The sequence below is a fragment of the Dipodomys spectabilis genome, unplaced genomic scaffold, assembly GCF_019054845.1.
Source record: "Dipodomys spectabilis isolate Male_0828 unplaced genomic scaffold, ASM1905484v1 ptg000126l, whole genome shotgun sequence".
NCBI classification, from domain to species: domain Eukaryota; kingdom Metazoa; phylum Chordata; class Mammalia; order Rodentia; family Heteromyidae; genus Dipodomys; species Dipodomys spectabilis.
The window spans coordinates 1,716,030-1,732,015 of NW_024870803.1; positions in this window are offsets into that span (position 1 = coordinate 1,716,030).

Consider the following 15,986-nt stretch of genomic DNA (forward strand, 5'->3'; position numbering starts at 1 on the left):
ATATTATATTAGTTATGCAACTCTTTGGGAATATTCCATGAAAAACTCCTCCACTGAACTGAACATATTTCTTATCTCCTGAGGCCTGTTCTTCTTCTCCTTCCAAATCCATCTGCTAAGTTTAACTTGTAAATACATTTTCGTGAATAGTTCAGGTTTTAGTCAGAGGGAAAAAAATCACAATTAAGTTGAAAATTCATGATTTGGGAAATAAGAAATGAATCTCAGAATGTAGTCTAGGTTGAAAATATTTCAATGAATAAGTAAACAAATAAAAATGAGCTTTCAACCTTATTATTCACTGAATATTGACTAAATAAATGCTGAACTGTGGGCTGTCACAGATTAATTTGCTAGTTCAATGTGCAAGCTCCTTTGAGACTTCTACAAGCTGGACTCAGTCCTCAGTTAATTTCATTACAGCTTGAAGAGACTAGATAAAAAGAAAGATGAATGATATTTGAAATTAGTATTTCCCCCTCCAGGGCTAATCTACAAATCAGATATTATCAATTTCTTATCCCATTCCCAAATCAAATAATTTCAGAGACTCTATCCTGGCTGAGTTTGATGCAGAAATCCCCAGCGGCTCGAGCACTACATCTGTGGTTGAGTTGTTTCTTACTAATGTGGAAGCAGATTCATTAATTTGGGCTTAGATTTCCCCCATGGAAGGGGAAGCTGGGAGCCAGGGCTTGGCAACCTCTGAAGACCTTGAGGAGTCAGACTTAAATACAGGCACTTGTATTTCTAAGATACAATAGACACTTGTGAAGATTCCTTTCCTATTGGTCAGATAATTCCCCTCTCTTTAAAGACATTCTTTGGTACTGGGACTCTTAGCAGGCTGGGACAAAGGTACCATTCAGGGCTCTGCGGGTGGGGTGGGGTGGGGGTGGGTATCCCACACAGGAACTGGGATCCTGCTGTGTGTTCCCAGGGACTCTGGGGCTGCAGACATTGGCTGAGATTGGCCACTGCGTCCGGGATGGAAGCCGGCATGAATGCCTTTGCAACAAAGATCCACTGAGGGTGCACAGCTATGGCCCACAAAGCCCGTGTCCTGCCTGCCTTCGCTCCGCCTTGCTAATCTTCCTATCAGTAGCACTGAATAAGCCACACGGCTGTTCATTGTCGAGATGCTGTGAAACACAGAAATGTGATTTTTATGGGAAATGGGAAATGTTACTTAGTTACTCACCTAATTTGCTACTTTCGTTGGCAAAGTAAGGACAGAGACAAATAACCAGTTAACAAAAACCCCAAGTTTAATTGCCCTATGTCCTTTCTTCCCCAAGGAAAAGAAGCCAGGGAGAGCAAATGGAGGCCTGATCAACACAATCGAGAAATACTTTAACATTAATTGGTTTCATCCACATCACGAGTCAGCAGCTACAGAAGCTCGAGGTGATCAGCCGGCCGCTGCCACACCATTCAAACCATCCTCCGGGAGAGGAGCTCAAACCCCGCCTCCACCATCACAGACCTCCCGACCTCTGGGGCCACAGTGCTTCCCGCATCGGGTTACTGTTACTGGATATTACGCTTATCCTGGAGGCATGCTTATCCCGGAGAATACAATTGTTATACAGCCTTATTACGCAAACTAAAGCCGAGGCTGGCCCGTGGTGCTCACTCAACAATGGAAAACCTCTAGCATCTGTCTCACAAGATAAAAGCAAATTACAGCACCCTTCTCCCTAGCAGGGCTACTCAACAAAAGGCCATTTCTTCTGGGAGTCCAATTTAATGATGGCTGTTGAAAAGCAGCGGGCATTTTGGAATTTCACCCAAACCCGGTCACCCTAACAGTCCATCTGACTTATGAACAATATTGATGAGGCCAGAAAATTGGCATTCGATTTCCTAAATTTTCCTTTGTAAGTTCAAAACCAAGTGGAGCTGTTCTCCCGTGTCCGCTGGTGTGGACCACTTGCCTTGCTCGGCCTGCATTGGACTTTGCAGCTGTACAAACCCCGGCCCCAGGGCCAGCTCAGGGCTCAAGCTGTTCACAGCCCCTGGAAGGCACTAGAATTGCCACCACATCGGTCCCATCTTACTGACTCCTTTGAGGCCAAAGGGCACACAGGCTCAGCTAGATAGTGGGCCTGGATGCTGGACACTGGTCACCTGACATGGGGACTGTAGTGGATAATAACCGTAGATGGTAGTCGCAGTTGATGTAGCTGGAGACTGCTCTGCTCTATAAAAAGCTACATAGAAAGAAAGATGCAAGAAGTGGCTCATAGCTGTCAGCTCAGGTATTTGGCAGGTGGAGATCACTAGGGAGTAGTTCAAGACCAACCCTAGGGGAAAAATTAGAGAGACCCTATCTCAACCATCAAGCGAAGTATCTTGGTACATGAATGTACCCACAATCATGGCCATAGAACAATCATGGTGCGAGACCAGCCTCAGGGAGAGGCATAGCCCTATCTTTAAAATAACTAAAGCTAAAAGGACTGGAGGTGTGTACCTGCGTAACAAGCTCAAGACCCTGAGTTCAAACTCTCGTAGGTCAGTAAAACCAAAACAACTAGGTAGAAGAGCTACTCACTCCGCATGCTCCTTAGCATTGCCACGATCATCCCCGCTGGTGCTGGCAAGTCACTACGTAGAAAAGAGATGTAGAGATTGACAATATGGGCCTAGCAGGGCCAAGCATGACCAGCACAGGCCCACAGCCCTGCAGGGTGTGTGTGCTGTTATTTTCCTGATCCTGAAAGAGACAGGAAGCCTGCTCTGAGGCACCTGTCCAGGGGAAATGAACAACACAGGCCTGGGCATGGCTCACAGACAGTGCTGCACCCAGGTATAGCCTCCGATACTCACTCCAGGAGGACCAGGAGGACCGAGCATCCCCAGCCTGGCCCTGAGCCCAGGTGAGCCTCAGACACTTCAGCCTTCCCCACAATTGTCGCAGGCTGGCGCCTGAGGGACCCCAGAGGGACCCCAACCACAGCTTTCACGGACTGGGCTGGAGGGCAGAGAAATGTCTTTTCATTCGCTCTCTGCCCAGGCGGTGTTTAACCATGGTTGCGAAAGCAAGAGGAAGGATCATTTAATGGGAATTCCTAACAGTCCAATTAAAATACGTCTGTAGAAAAGGGATGAATGTTGGTCTGAGGGTAAATGTACAACCACCAAGTACACACGTCCGACGTCACAACGTATTAGCCAAAGTCAGAGGTCTCAGACTTCCTGGAATTTAATTGTGTCAGTGGGAAATAGGGAAGCCCGGGTGACAGGCATCCTCTCTAAATACGACGGTTAGAGGTTATTTATGTAGGAGCTGAGGATATCTGATGCACGACAGCTCTTTCTCTCATAGACAGAGAGCGGCTGGAAACCAATGACAAATGCTCTCAGTGATTTAAAAAAAAAAAAACAGATTGCTAAGACCACAGGAAGAGACTTGAATTGCAGGAGAAGTCAGGAAAAGCAACATAGAAATAGCACCACACAGGAGACTGGCCATGATTGCCAGGACACAACACTGAAGAGGATGGGTGGAGAGCCAGCATTTGCCTGGTGATTCCACCTTTCTCCTTCCCTTTTTTCCATCTCTCCCTCCCTCCTTCCCTTCCTCCCTCTCTCCCTTCCTTCCCTTCTCATTCCTTCCTTCTTTCCTTTCTCTCTTGTTCTTTCTTCCTTCTTCTATTCTTCCTCTCATCCTTTTTTCCTTCCTCTCTTGTTCTTTCTTCCTCTCTCATTCTTTCATTTTTCTTTCTCTCCTTTCTTCCTCTTTCTTTCATTTGATCTGTGCTCCTGCAAACGTGTTTTTGTTCCTTTGATTGTTTTGTTGATGTCTTGTGCTGTTTTACTTCCTTTTGCCACCTGTTGGGGGACAACCTGGCAGTCTGAAGGAGGATGACATTTGCCTCTCTACCCTCACACGCCAAAATGCAAATGTGTAAATGTTAATACGGATAAGAGTGTAAATTACGACATGGGGGGGTGCAGGTATGGAGGGAGGAGGGGAGGGCAAATACAATCATTTATTCTATATATTATGTAATAATTTGAATGACATAATCGTGAGGGTATATAGCTTGAGGGTTTGGGGAAAATGAGGGAGAACAGTGGAGGGGTGATATCGGTCAAGATTCGTTGTTCTCATATTCTCACTGGATGAAATGAAACCCTTACAATTTTAAAAATAATTAATTACATCCTAGAGACCGCTCCCTGCATGGAGCGTGGAATATGGAAAGGAAACTTGGCCAGCAAGTCACACATCAGTGAAGACAAGGAAATGCTGCTGTCAGAATGTGGGTTTGAGCTGTAGCAAATGCTTCTTGTTATTGCAAATAGACTAACTTTCCACGAGGAGCAGCTGACTTTGGGGGCACACTGAAGAATTGGGAAATTTCTACCTCAAAAGCTCCACTATTTTATAAAAATACAGGAATCCACGCACCAACCCATGTGTGGTACAGTGAGTGTCCCTGTGGACAGCCACGTGGGACCTTCCTGCCCTCGGGCACCTGCTGAGGACAGGCCCCCACAGCAAGCCTGGCAAGCGTCACCGGGCGTGACCAGGAAGATGCTCTCCAAAGACCAGGCCTTCTCTTCTCTTCCCTTGTTTTCTTTTTAATGCTACGAGCCCACCTTCCTGCATTATGTTCTGTAAGGACCTCTTATCGCTGATGCTTGTTGCAGCTCTACCCAAGACCCATGCATCAGGGGAGGGAAGCAGGGTGGTGCTGGCCGGCTGGGAGATTCCTGGCTTCCAGCCTTATGCCTCTGTTTGCAAGGGTTCAGCACCTGGAACAGCTCCCTCCTCACCTGTAGCTGAAGCCGCAGGGGATCCACAGAGAGGTGAGTCTACCTACCCTTCTTTTCTTCGAATGATCCCCCGGCTGGAGTCTCTTCGTGTCCCCCTTTCCTCTCAGCCTAGGCCACTTTGATTTGAGAGTGTTTTCACACCACACTTGTACTTCACAACTCTTCTGTGAGGGGACACTGTGCGTGCATCAGCACTGACCTTGGCTTTCTCTCTCAATTGTGGGGCAAAATTTTCCACCCCAGAACCAAGTCTGGGCTCTGCAAACGTCAGCTTGCCTGTGCCACGCACCAGCGCCAGTGCCGAGGGCCCTCCCAGGTCGTCCTCATGGTCCTCACGCACACTCGCTGTGTGCCCACTCACACTGCACACGCTCGGAGCAATACATTACCCTTGAGTTACAGAGCAGAAGCAGGGCCTGGGGAGGTCACATGCTAAGCCACCTTGGGCACTTCCAAAACCAGGCTTTTCCTCCTGACCTCTGAACGCCCTAGCCTCAACCACTCTCTCCAAGACTTGCTCCTTCAAGCTACATGCACTGCTTCATCTCCACTCTTCCCCCAGATACCACTGTCCTCTCTCTTTCTGTTGTGGGAAAGTTCTTTGGATTCCACAGACTCCCTTTTCTCCCTTCCTTCTTGGTCAAACTTCTTAAAAGAAGTCAAAAAGGCTGCCTGTTTCTTCTTCAACACTGTACTGAAGGGACAATCTGAAAAACCACCTGCGGTCTTTTAATTACCAAATTGGAATCTCATTTCCATTTCTTGACACCTCTGCCTTCCAGCCCTCCAAATCTTTCCCATTTCTGTCAAGTTTGAGCAAGTTACCTTTCATAATTTTCTTGTATACAAGTCCATATTTTCTTTCCATAAAGCCATTGTCATTATTATGAACCCTCATCATCTTTCACCAGAACTATCCAAACAATTTTTACATGTCTATACAATTCCTGAATCTCTTATTTAAAAAAACAAGAATGAAATTACTTCTCCATGAATCACTCATTTCTTTCCTGGTGCCTGAGTACTCCTTCTCCACAAAGCTCCCAGTTCTTAGGCTGGACACAAACTGGCTTGCTTCCTTCCCTCCCTCCCTCCTTTCTTCCTTCCTTCCTTCCTTCCTTCCTTCCTTCCTTCCTTCCTTCCTTCCTTCCTTCCTTCCTTCCACCCTTCCTTCCTTCCTCCCTCCCTCCCTTCCTTCCTCCCTTTCTTCTTTCCTACCTCCCTGCCTCCCTCTCTCCCTCCCTAGCTCCACCCCAGATCTCAGGCAAGAGTCTACCTGGAATCTTACTGCTTGAAGCCCTCTGCCTCAAAGCTCCCTCATGTGTCTGTTTTCTCTGCTGTGCTGGCTGTCCACTCAGACTTCTTGAGGGCATGTGACGATGTATGAGCTTAGAAAATAGGGAAATACACAGGTGGAGGGAGTCATTCACCAATAATCTCTACTTGAGCATAACAGAATTACGGGATACCTCTTAAAATTTCAAAGGGCACAAATTGGTTCACTTACAAACTGCTTCCAAAGATCTGATAGTATGAGACTTCAAAGTGTTAAATGCTATCAAAAACTCAAGAATATTTGTAGTCTGTGATGCACATTTTTCATGGGGGAGAAAGTATGTTAACTTTCAAACCTTAGAGTAGCACAGCTCAGTCAACCTGACCATAGCCCCTCCTCTGAGACCCCTGGACCCAAAGCCCAGCACAGAGTAACTAACCACTACTTAGCTATAGATTGTCCAAGAGCATCTGATGTTATAACATAGGCATCCATTATTTAACCTCATTTAGATGATAAATTCTTGAGTTCAAGTCAGCCTCTGCTTGGTTTGCTACAAATCCTACTATTGTAACCATCCACTTGTTTGAATACATACATTTATTAGCCTGAAAAAATTTAAGATCAATGTCACCACCTCCAAAAACTATCTTTAAGAAATAGTTCTTTAACAATTATTTTAATAAAAATTCTTTAAAAATTTTTGGTATCCTTTTTGGACAGAATGCCCCATTTAATGGATTATGGATTGGACCAATTAGAATACTTCTCTTGGTGTTTGTAGAGTAGCATATGTGTTTGGGTGGATATGTTTAGGTGTAATTAATTCATCCAAAAAAGGTCTATTTAGAATAATCTGTGATCAATTCAATCTAAGCACATACAGAAACGGATAAAAAATCATGTTTAAAAATTTCTAATACAGCCTTTATATTTATATCCTTAATATTTAAACATTTATATCCTTAAAATTTATATGTATAGCCTTAATATTAAGGATATATAGCTATGTGTAACCTTGAATTTAAACAGACATATTTCCTCATTTCTTTCATATAACTTATACTTCCTTTATCCTAGCCCATCATTTACAGGCCAGCATGAGGTGTTGTTTTTATTTTCAAGAATCACAAGGGTTTCATAAATGCTCTAATGCAACAAAAGATGTAAGAATACATACTTCATGATATAACCAATCTTAGAAACATTGAGCAAAAGAACAAAATAGAAGCATGCCGGAACGCTTGCCTATATTCTAGAACATATGAAAATACCACACCAGCACTCACATTTACCTTCTAAATCTTTCTACTCTTTGCTCTGTCGACCACATTATTCACCTTAGAATTGTAAATGGAAAGGATCAGAGCTTCTAAAAAAAGTTTTGAGTCAAGCACAAACCATAGAGTCTGAGTTTGGCTGGAACCGCCCCTTAAACATTAATGAAGTGAATCCTTGACTCAGACGAAGAGCATGGACAGAAACTTCCGGAGTTAGGATAAAATGCTGGCATACAAGGTCGGGCTCCCTGTGGAAAGGACCAGCCCTTCAGAACGGAGCCCTCCAGGGACAATCCTGAGCTGACCGTGCACACGGCACTCTCTCCAGACAGCAGTGCAGATCTTCCAGCAGGGAGACTGGAGGGAATGGGTCTGGGTTCTCAGAACTTGCCTCATCCTCAAACTCAGAACAACTATGCAGCTTCAAACTATGTTAAAAAAAGAAAGTGCTGCTTAAAAATCTCAGTAGCTGAAAAACCATTCAATGATCCAGACTCTAAAACAGCTTCTAGGCCTTTTTTTTTTTTCTTACTTTGAAAAAGTAAAAGCTTGGACTTGAAAGGAGAAATATTCAAAAAGACCTAAGTGCTTCAAAAGTATAGGTAAAATAGAGTATCTTTTCCTGAGCTGTACCTACAGCAAAGCTTCGTTTTCTTCCCTTCTTTCTTTCTCTTTTCCTTGTATGCTTTGAAGAATGCAGGGCTTTGCTGAAGGTTTGCTGGATTCAGGGCACCAAATGTACAAGACTCTCTCCCAGCACAGCCATCTGCTACGCGGGCACATCACCCGAGGCGGCTGCTTGCTGCAAATACAACATAACACCTCCAGGCAAATCGCACGACCTAGATGCCAACAGACAGCCGCTTTCCAACCGTCCTGCGAGAGGAGGAGTTTGATCTCAACACACATAAACCTGCCTCCTGAACCCCACTCTGGTCCAATATGAGAGGTTGAGTTGTTTTGACAAATTCACCTTCTCCTTCGACAATGTTCCCATCACTTCCGGTCCTGTGGTCAGCGTTCTATGCTCTTTGCCAGCACTTGATGCAAAGTGGTTTGAAAGGGTTCTTATAGAATTTCTTTGAACTAATAGGATAGGAAAATCTCCACATCCAAACGTGTCCTCCAGAGAAAAATGAAACAGGAAATAGCCTGCATTTTCTGAATACATGTCATGCTCATCTTCAACCAGAACTCGACCTCAGAACAATGCAGAGATAAGCAAGACTAAGCTTCTACCAAGAACGCGATTTTCCAGTCAATCATCTGGCTACTTCTGTATGTTTCCTTAGATAAAGTCATGATTCACCCAGCAGATGCACAGTAAAGAGCTTCAAAGGTCAGAAAATGACAAGGAAAAGCATCTGAAAATACAAATGCGGATTGATGATCCCTGTTCACACCCCTCCTTCCCCAGACACGTGGAGTGAAATCACTCCTTGCAATTTCAAACGGAAGCAATTTGATTTGAGAAGCTCCCAGCCAGGATGTCTTAAAACGCTGCCGAGTGATTAAACACAAATCCTTAAATGGAGAGAGCTAGTTTTTATGAAATATCCCGGAGCAGAGCTGTCTGCCCACACTTGTGCCCTGTCTGGCTGCCGGCTGATAAACGTGGTGGGTTTGGGATATTACTTATTAGCATGCCTGTATATTTCCACCTCCTGCAGTCACCCAAGGGTGATTGCTATCTCTTAATTGAATTCTGTGCTGGCGACTCTGTCTTTGTGTGCTTGCCATTATAATTTCAAGGATTGTGGCTTCATAGCCTCTTTACCAATAATAATGATCAAAATATAAAGTTATGTATTTATGCATTCCTGTGTGCATTTATGTGTGGGCATGCGCAGGTGTGCATGTGTAAGCAGAGCCACTTAAAGTCACTATATGTTTCAGAAAGTCACAATTTAATAAACCACACCAAATGTTTCTATAGAGAGACACAGGGCAAATCTGTGTGCCCACTGCGCAGTCCTGAGCAGAGCCAGGGAATCTACAGGAGAGAGGCAAATGTTTTCATTTTTTGCACAGGAATCGAATCTGACGTGATGGGCAGAGTACTGTGAACGTTTATGGAACTGTTCATTTATGAACCTGTCTTCTTCTGCAGTGTGGACGTGTCGGCCGCAGTGATTTAGTTTGGTCCTCGGTGGCTGGCAGATCCCAGTGTCTGACCCTATTACCTGCAGTGAAGCTCCAGGGAGGGAAGCCCCTGACCCAGGATGGGACGACACCTTGTCGGCCGTGCCCGGCACAGGGAGGCCCAGCCCTGGGTCCACCTGCCCTGCTGTCTGTCTGACTTCTGTATCTTCTTAGAGAACATAAATCATTTGTTCCCACACAAACTCCTGAGCATCCTGCAAACTCTAAGTCCTCCTCTAAGGAGAACAGGCGGTGATGAGCTTGGAGAGTCACTGGAGTGGAGAAAGGACCAATCCATTGACACGACCAACCCAGAAAACGCTTCCCAGACAGTACGTGCACGCCACGTGGCTTCTGCTAAGACACACTCATGATGGTGTTGGTCCACGGGAGCTACCCCTCCCCGAGTCAGGGAGGTCGTGACTTGGTCGATATCCACAGAGACTGAGTCCTGGCCTGGAGACTGCTACTTCTGGGTGGAAGCCTTCCCTTCGGCAGCCCCTAGGAGCAACACAACTGTCATGGTAAAACTTACTATGCATAGCGTATCTAGCGATATCTGGTGCCTGGGGATATGTGGCTAACCGCACAATGCCTTTAGCGTCGAAACTGAAAGCGGCGGAATAAAATAAATGAAAAGGTGTTCATGAAACGAATGGACACATTGCCTAAGGAACCTCATTTGAGGTGAGGTTGTTTCCGCCTCCAGGCCGGCGTTGGTGTAGCCCAGCCTTGGGACCTTGGGCTCCTCGGTGCTGCCGTTCTCTCCTCCACCTCTGAGGGCCCCGAGGACTTCCAAGAACTGCCGTGGCACACGCCATTGCGCCTGGGTCCCACCTGCACCCGAGCACCCGAGACGCAGACTTACCACTTACCTCCCACAGAACACAAAGCAATTTTAAACCTAATCCCACTTGTGTAGGCCATTCATCTAAGTATTAGACCATTGAAAGCTACGTTATACCCTATTCTATAATGCACTGACTTCCAAACTACAGAAATGTCCAAATTCAGGCAGAAGCTTCGCTGTGAGAAGTACAAAAAGGAGCTAGCAGTGGGGTGGTGAGGGCAGGGTGCGGAGGGAGGAGCGGGTAGACATGGAAAGCCGGCACACAGGGCTGGACAAGCCGGCGTCCACCGGAGCTGCTGCTGGCACACAGGGCTTCGCGGCGCCGAGGGCAGCCCGTGCGGCTGGAAGCCAACGACGCACACGACATGGAGAGATGGTGGCAGATGTGTCTTGATTTCAGGTTTCAAGCCTGCACAGGTCATGGAGGTCGGACAGGACACGCTGAGGAAGCACCAAGAGGAAGGGCACAGGGAGGCCCAGAGCCTGGGTGCAGCAGGTACAAAGGGAGCTTCTGGGTTTGAAATGGGGCGGCACAGGCTGCCAGGCATGCATGCACAGTGAGCAGAGACACAGAGGTGCTCACTAGCTTTGCCCACGGTCACAGTGTGCAGTGAACAAACGAGCTATCACAGCAGCGGACAGCAAGGCGCGTTTAATCAGGCATAGGTCTCTAGGGCTAGTGTGGTCAGCTGATACAGCCCACCTAGAATCCGTGGAGGCATCCAGCAGGGTCCCCTCCAGGTCAGACCCAAGCCCTCCGGTGCCCGCTCACCAAGCCCGGCCTATCTGACCACAAGAGCTGACCAAGCCACCTGGCCAAGCCCAGCTGTAGGACAGGAGGGAAGAAAGTGCTGGCAATCCGAGCCCTGATCTAACCCACTCTCCCCCATTAGGAGATCAAGCCAGGACGGGGTCATGGGAAATTGGAAAGAGGAGAGATGTGAGGAATCCTACAGAGGCTAACACTGAGAGAGACCGCCATGTCACCTACAACCGGCAGGACTAAATGTGGAGCAAAAATAAATGAGTTCAGGGCTTCACTCCCAGCCAGGATGATTGTTAGACAGTCATCACAAACAATGCTAAAGAGTGACAACATTGCCTGAAGGAATGAAAAGTGAGGAAGAAGAGGACGTGGAGGAGTTCTGGGTCGGGCGTGCACAGGCCCCCCTGCCCAAGCGGGAGCGTGTCTGCAGAGGTCTGGGAGCCAGTGACACGGCGGTGGGGACCGCAGTCAAAGCGATCTTCAAGGAAGAAACGAGCCCTGGGGAAGTCCAGAGCAAGGGAAGGAGAGTGCGCGCGCAGGCAGGCTCTCTGTGCGCGCCTGCGCAGGCAGGCTCTCTGTGCGCGCCTGCGCAGGCAGGCTCTCTGTGCGCGCCTGCGCAGGCAGGCTCTCTGTGCATACCTGCCATCCACAGGTTGTTCAGCTGCGGGGAGCGAGCACAGGCTCCCAATGGCCCATGTCCATCATCCTGTGCCCAGCGGTCTCGTGTCCCCGCGAGATGCACATGTTTGGTTCAGGACCTATAAACCCAAGGCACGGCTCACTTTAATTCTCACTGAAGTTCCTCACCAGTGGATTATTTTCTTTTTCCTGCAAGGTAATTTCATACTGCCGGTGGTGTTGCCAACACTACATTAAAAGTCAAATTTATGTCAACACCCACACATCAACTATCAGATGCTGCCATTACCACTGACATCAAAATCATTAAGGAATTTCCATCATGTAAATTAATTATCAGAATTGTATTGGCATGAATACTTAATGACATTACTCATGCAAATAATTAAAAATATGCCTCCTGAAAACAAATTATAATAATGGAATAAAATGTCATTATTGAGGCTTCTCAGCACTGTATTAGGTTTGGATTTAGTCATGCAAGCCTTCCAAGAGAATCACAGAAAGGGGAACAAAATGAGAGCAAGCGATTAATATCATCAACGCCCAAATGGAGACTATGAGGAGGTTGGCAGCCATCACCTGCTTACTGTACAACAACCTCCACCACTATTATGGGACAGGAGGGAGGTTCTGTTATTGTTACTAATCTGAAGGTTCTGTTATTGTTGCTAATCTGAAGTCTCAAGGAATCTCTTGTATATAAAAGGTTACAGTCATTGAAACACTGGTGTTATTACAGGACACAGCAGAAAAAATAATAATAATTAACCTGAGTTCTCAGAGGTTATCTCTTGCCACCCTACAAAAGGGTTAATGACCACCTATCAGTGAGTGCAGAAGAGAGCTTGACTATGGAACTTACAGATGTCTGCAAACTTTTCCAGGAAGAGGTACGCACTGTGACAAAGGGCCTGAGCTTCCTCAGGAGGGAGAATATCTAACCCCAGCAAATTAACCTAGTGAACAACTTGTACAGTGCAGCATTTAATTCTATGGTCAGTCCTGCTAATGGGTAACTTTTAAACAGGCTAAGTGAGCAATAAGAAATGAAACCAAAACCCAATAGATTAAGTGGAGCCAATGCGCACCTCCCTCTTGTAGCCAGACTCTGCACAGAGCTTTAGCTACAGAGATCTATTGTCAGAAGCAATCCATAGCCACTCAGAAATCGGGGTAAAAATGGCAGAAAATCACAAGCACACTATACAGTTGAGACATATGAAAATGGAAGATTTCCCATTAGCAATGTGTTGTGTTGTGAGCAGGAAAAGCTGCAAAGGATGACAGAAAATAAGGTGAGCCATACTTAGTCCTCTGGGAAGTTGCTTTCTAGAAAATTAGAGAGCTACTGCTTGATGGCGTTTGCTTAATGAGGCATCGACCAGTCCTGCTGTGGGAAACCGGTCAACACACACGTCAAACCCACACCCTTCACTTCAAACTACGCTGGGCCGACGGCGGCTCACGGCTAATTGGCGATGTGTGTTGTTTTTGTAAAGCCCTTGGTTGTCCATCGTCCACAAGAAATACCCAATTCCAAAAACTGCATTTTTATAAAGCAAAAGTCATTTAAACAAAATCATTTATTCTTTGACCTTCACAAGGACCTTGGATAAGCTGACCGTAGGACATGGTCACACAAATCCACCAGACTTGGTTTGTCTTTGGGAAGAAAAGACCAAAGAGACCAGGCCAGCCTCGTGCTGAGGCAACTGGCGGTCACGAGGCCCAGATGGAAGGTCTTCCCAACCCTGGCACCAGTGACTCACACCTGTAACACTAGCTGCTTGGGAGGCTGAGCACTGGAGGCTCTAGGAGAGCACAGGCCAAGAAGTTCACAAGACCTTTCTTAAACCGTAGCTGAGATGGTGACATGTGCCTGTCATCTCAGTCATGGTGCAGGGACGGGGGTTGAGGTCAAGAGGTTTAGGAGTCCAGGCCAACCTGGGAAAGGAAGTCTGAGACTCTACCTCAGCCCGATGCTGGCGTGTTCATGCATACCTGTCAACCCAGCTACCATAGGAAGCCTCAAGCAAACCAATCATGGCACAAGGTGGTGCTGGGGCAGAAAGCATGACCCAATCTCCAAAACAACCCAATAACGAGTAGGGGAAAAACAAGGGCTGGGAATGGGGCTCGGTTGTCTAGTGGGTGCATGGCAACATCTTCAGCACGCCAAAAACAACAACAAAAAGATGAATGGTCTTTAACAAAGAGACAGAAGGCCAGATCTTGCTTAGAACTGGAAAACTTGCTCTTACACCCCAACTTCACCAGAATTCCACAAAGAAAATGCTGGAGCAGTTTACCCTACCTCAGAAAGAATGTTTTCCTTCAGAGCTAACTTCTAACCAGAAATTATCATGCATCAAAATTTCCCTGAAAAATAATGAATATTTCTTCGAGTTTCCCTTCTTCTTTGCAGAACTAGTCGAACTCGGTGACTTGACAAAAACCAGTTGAAAGATATGAAATAATAATCATTAATAATAATAATAAATATTGATCTCTCTCTTCTCGGTATTTTTAGTTTGAGCAAAAACAAATGACTCCTTTTTCAGCTTTCCTCCAGAATTCGTCGAATCTTTCGCCCTTGTGATGCTTCTCTTCCCAAAGGTGATGATCAGGCTCCTCTTGGAAAAGGAAGCCAGTTTTTTCTCTTCGGCTCCCTACCTGTCTCCTGTTCCCTCCAGTCACAGCACCTGTGCTGGCTGCAGAGCCCACAGAGGGTGCTCCATCCCTGTGCGGTGGCCAACAGAGTCGAGCTGTGTCCTCTGCCAGACAAAAGGACAAGGACAGCCATGAAGACCACAGAAGCCAATGGATTAAGCGGCCAGAAGATCGGCTCAGACAAGGAGAAGCATGCCCGTTCCTGTCCACACCCAGCCTCAACAGTCCAGTGGGAGCAAACCCCTAGCAAGGGACAGAGTGCCAGTGTGCTGGACTCGCTGAGGCCCTGGGGCCACCCACACCTGGCGCAGGGAAGAAAGGCAGCAAGTGGGCTTGTCAGGGCCTAGAGGCTGAGCAAGCCTGGCGCTGTGGAACTCAGGCAGAGAGCAGTGGCCACATCCTGGGTACTCATTTGTATAGAAAAAGAAATGTGGAGTGGAGGAGGGCCTCTACAGGCAGGCCCAAGGCCAGATCCACTGGTGGCAGAATGTGCTGGAAGCAGAGAGGCCTGGAGTCAGGGTCCAGGGGCCGCTCCTCTAATTAGCCGAGCAGCAAGCACGAAGGCCAGCAGACAGCGGCGCGCCCGTGTCTGCGCCGTGCATGGAGCTAGAAGAACAGTAGCTGCAGATAGGTTGGGGTTCTGTGACAGAACACTATGGGCCAGTTAATTAATCCTTGGCTATTTGCCCGAAAACCGGCTCTGCCTATGTGCAGGGCTTTCTACTAATTGGCATGCTGCCTCCCAGAGGTTCTCCCCCAGGCCACAGTGCCCTGGGAAACAGAGCCCCAACTGGCCAACCAAGTCCCAACAATGCCTGCCTAAAATACCCCAGCTCAGAGGCGCAGCCATCCCCGAGGAGAGCGAGCACTGCCAGAGCCTCGGCCTTCGGCCGGCCGGCGCTTCTCAGTGCTCGCTCCTCCCCTTCCTCCAGGACGGAACTGACACGGACAGGGCCGAGGCAGACGCTTTCTTCATGACACACAAGTGTTTCGATCAAAACGACACTGAGAAATTACAAACACAACAACCACGACTCTGGGTCTTACCGGTAGAACCGATCACTGTTCCATAGTTCTACTTGGCTTTGGATGATTGCTTTTCCAGGCATCATATTTAAAAAACATAAACTAGTGATAGGCACATAGCCTCTCCTCCAAAATAGGGAAAGCATTCCAGGCAAGGGTACAATGGTCTGGTAGTCCCCTCCCCCCAGCCCAGCCCCTCCCCCCATCTGGAGGCTGGTGCCGCCTACTTCCACATGGATCTTTCTGGATTATTCTTACATCCTTACATCTAGACAACCCCGGAATCAGCTGCACCGTAAGCAAGGCGCTTTAGATGTTTCCTCTGACCTCTTGCTTCCTCCCTCGGCCTTATGGCACCAACCGCCATTGCTAGGTCACCGACCACCAGAGCCCCTAAAATTCTTCTGCAGGACACCATCCATCTTTGCTGCAAAACTCCAGCCAAGATGAGTTACACCAGTTCTGAAACTATCCTTACTCTAATAAAACACCCTTTTGGTGCTTCTTTGAGTTATTAGGAACTACTGCCTCTCCCCTCCCCCCACC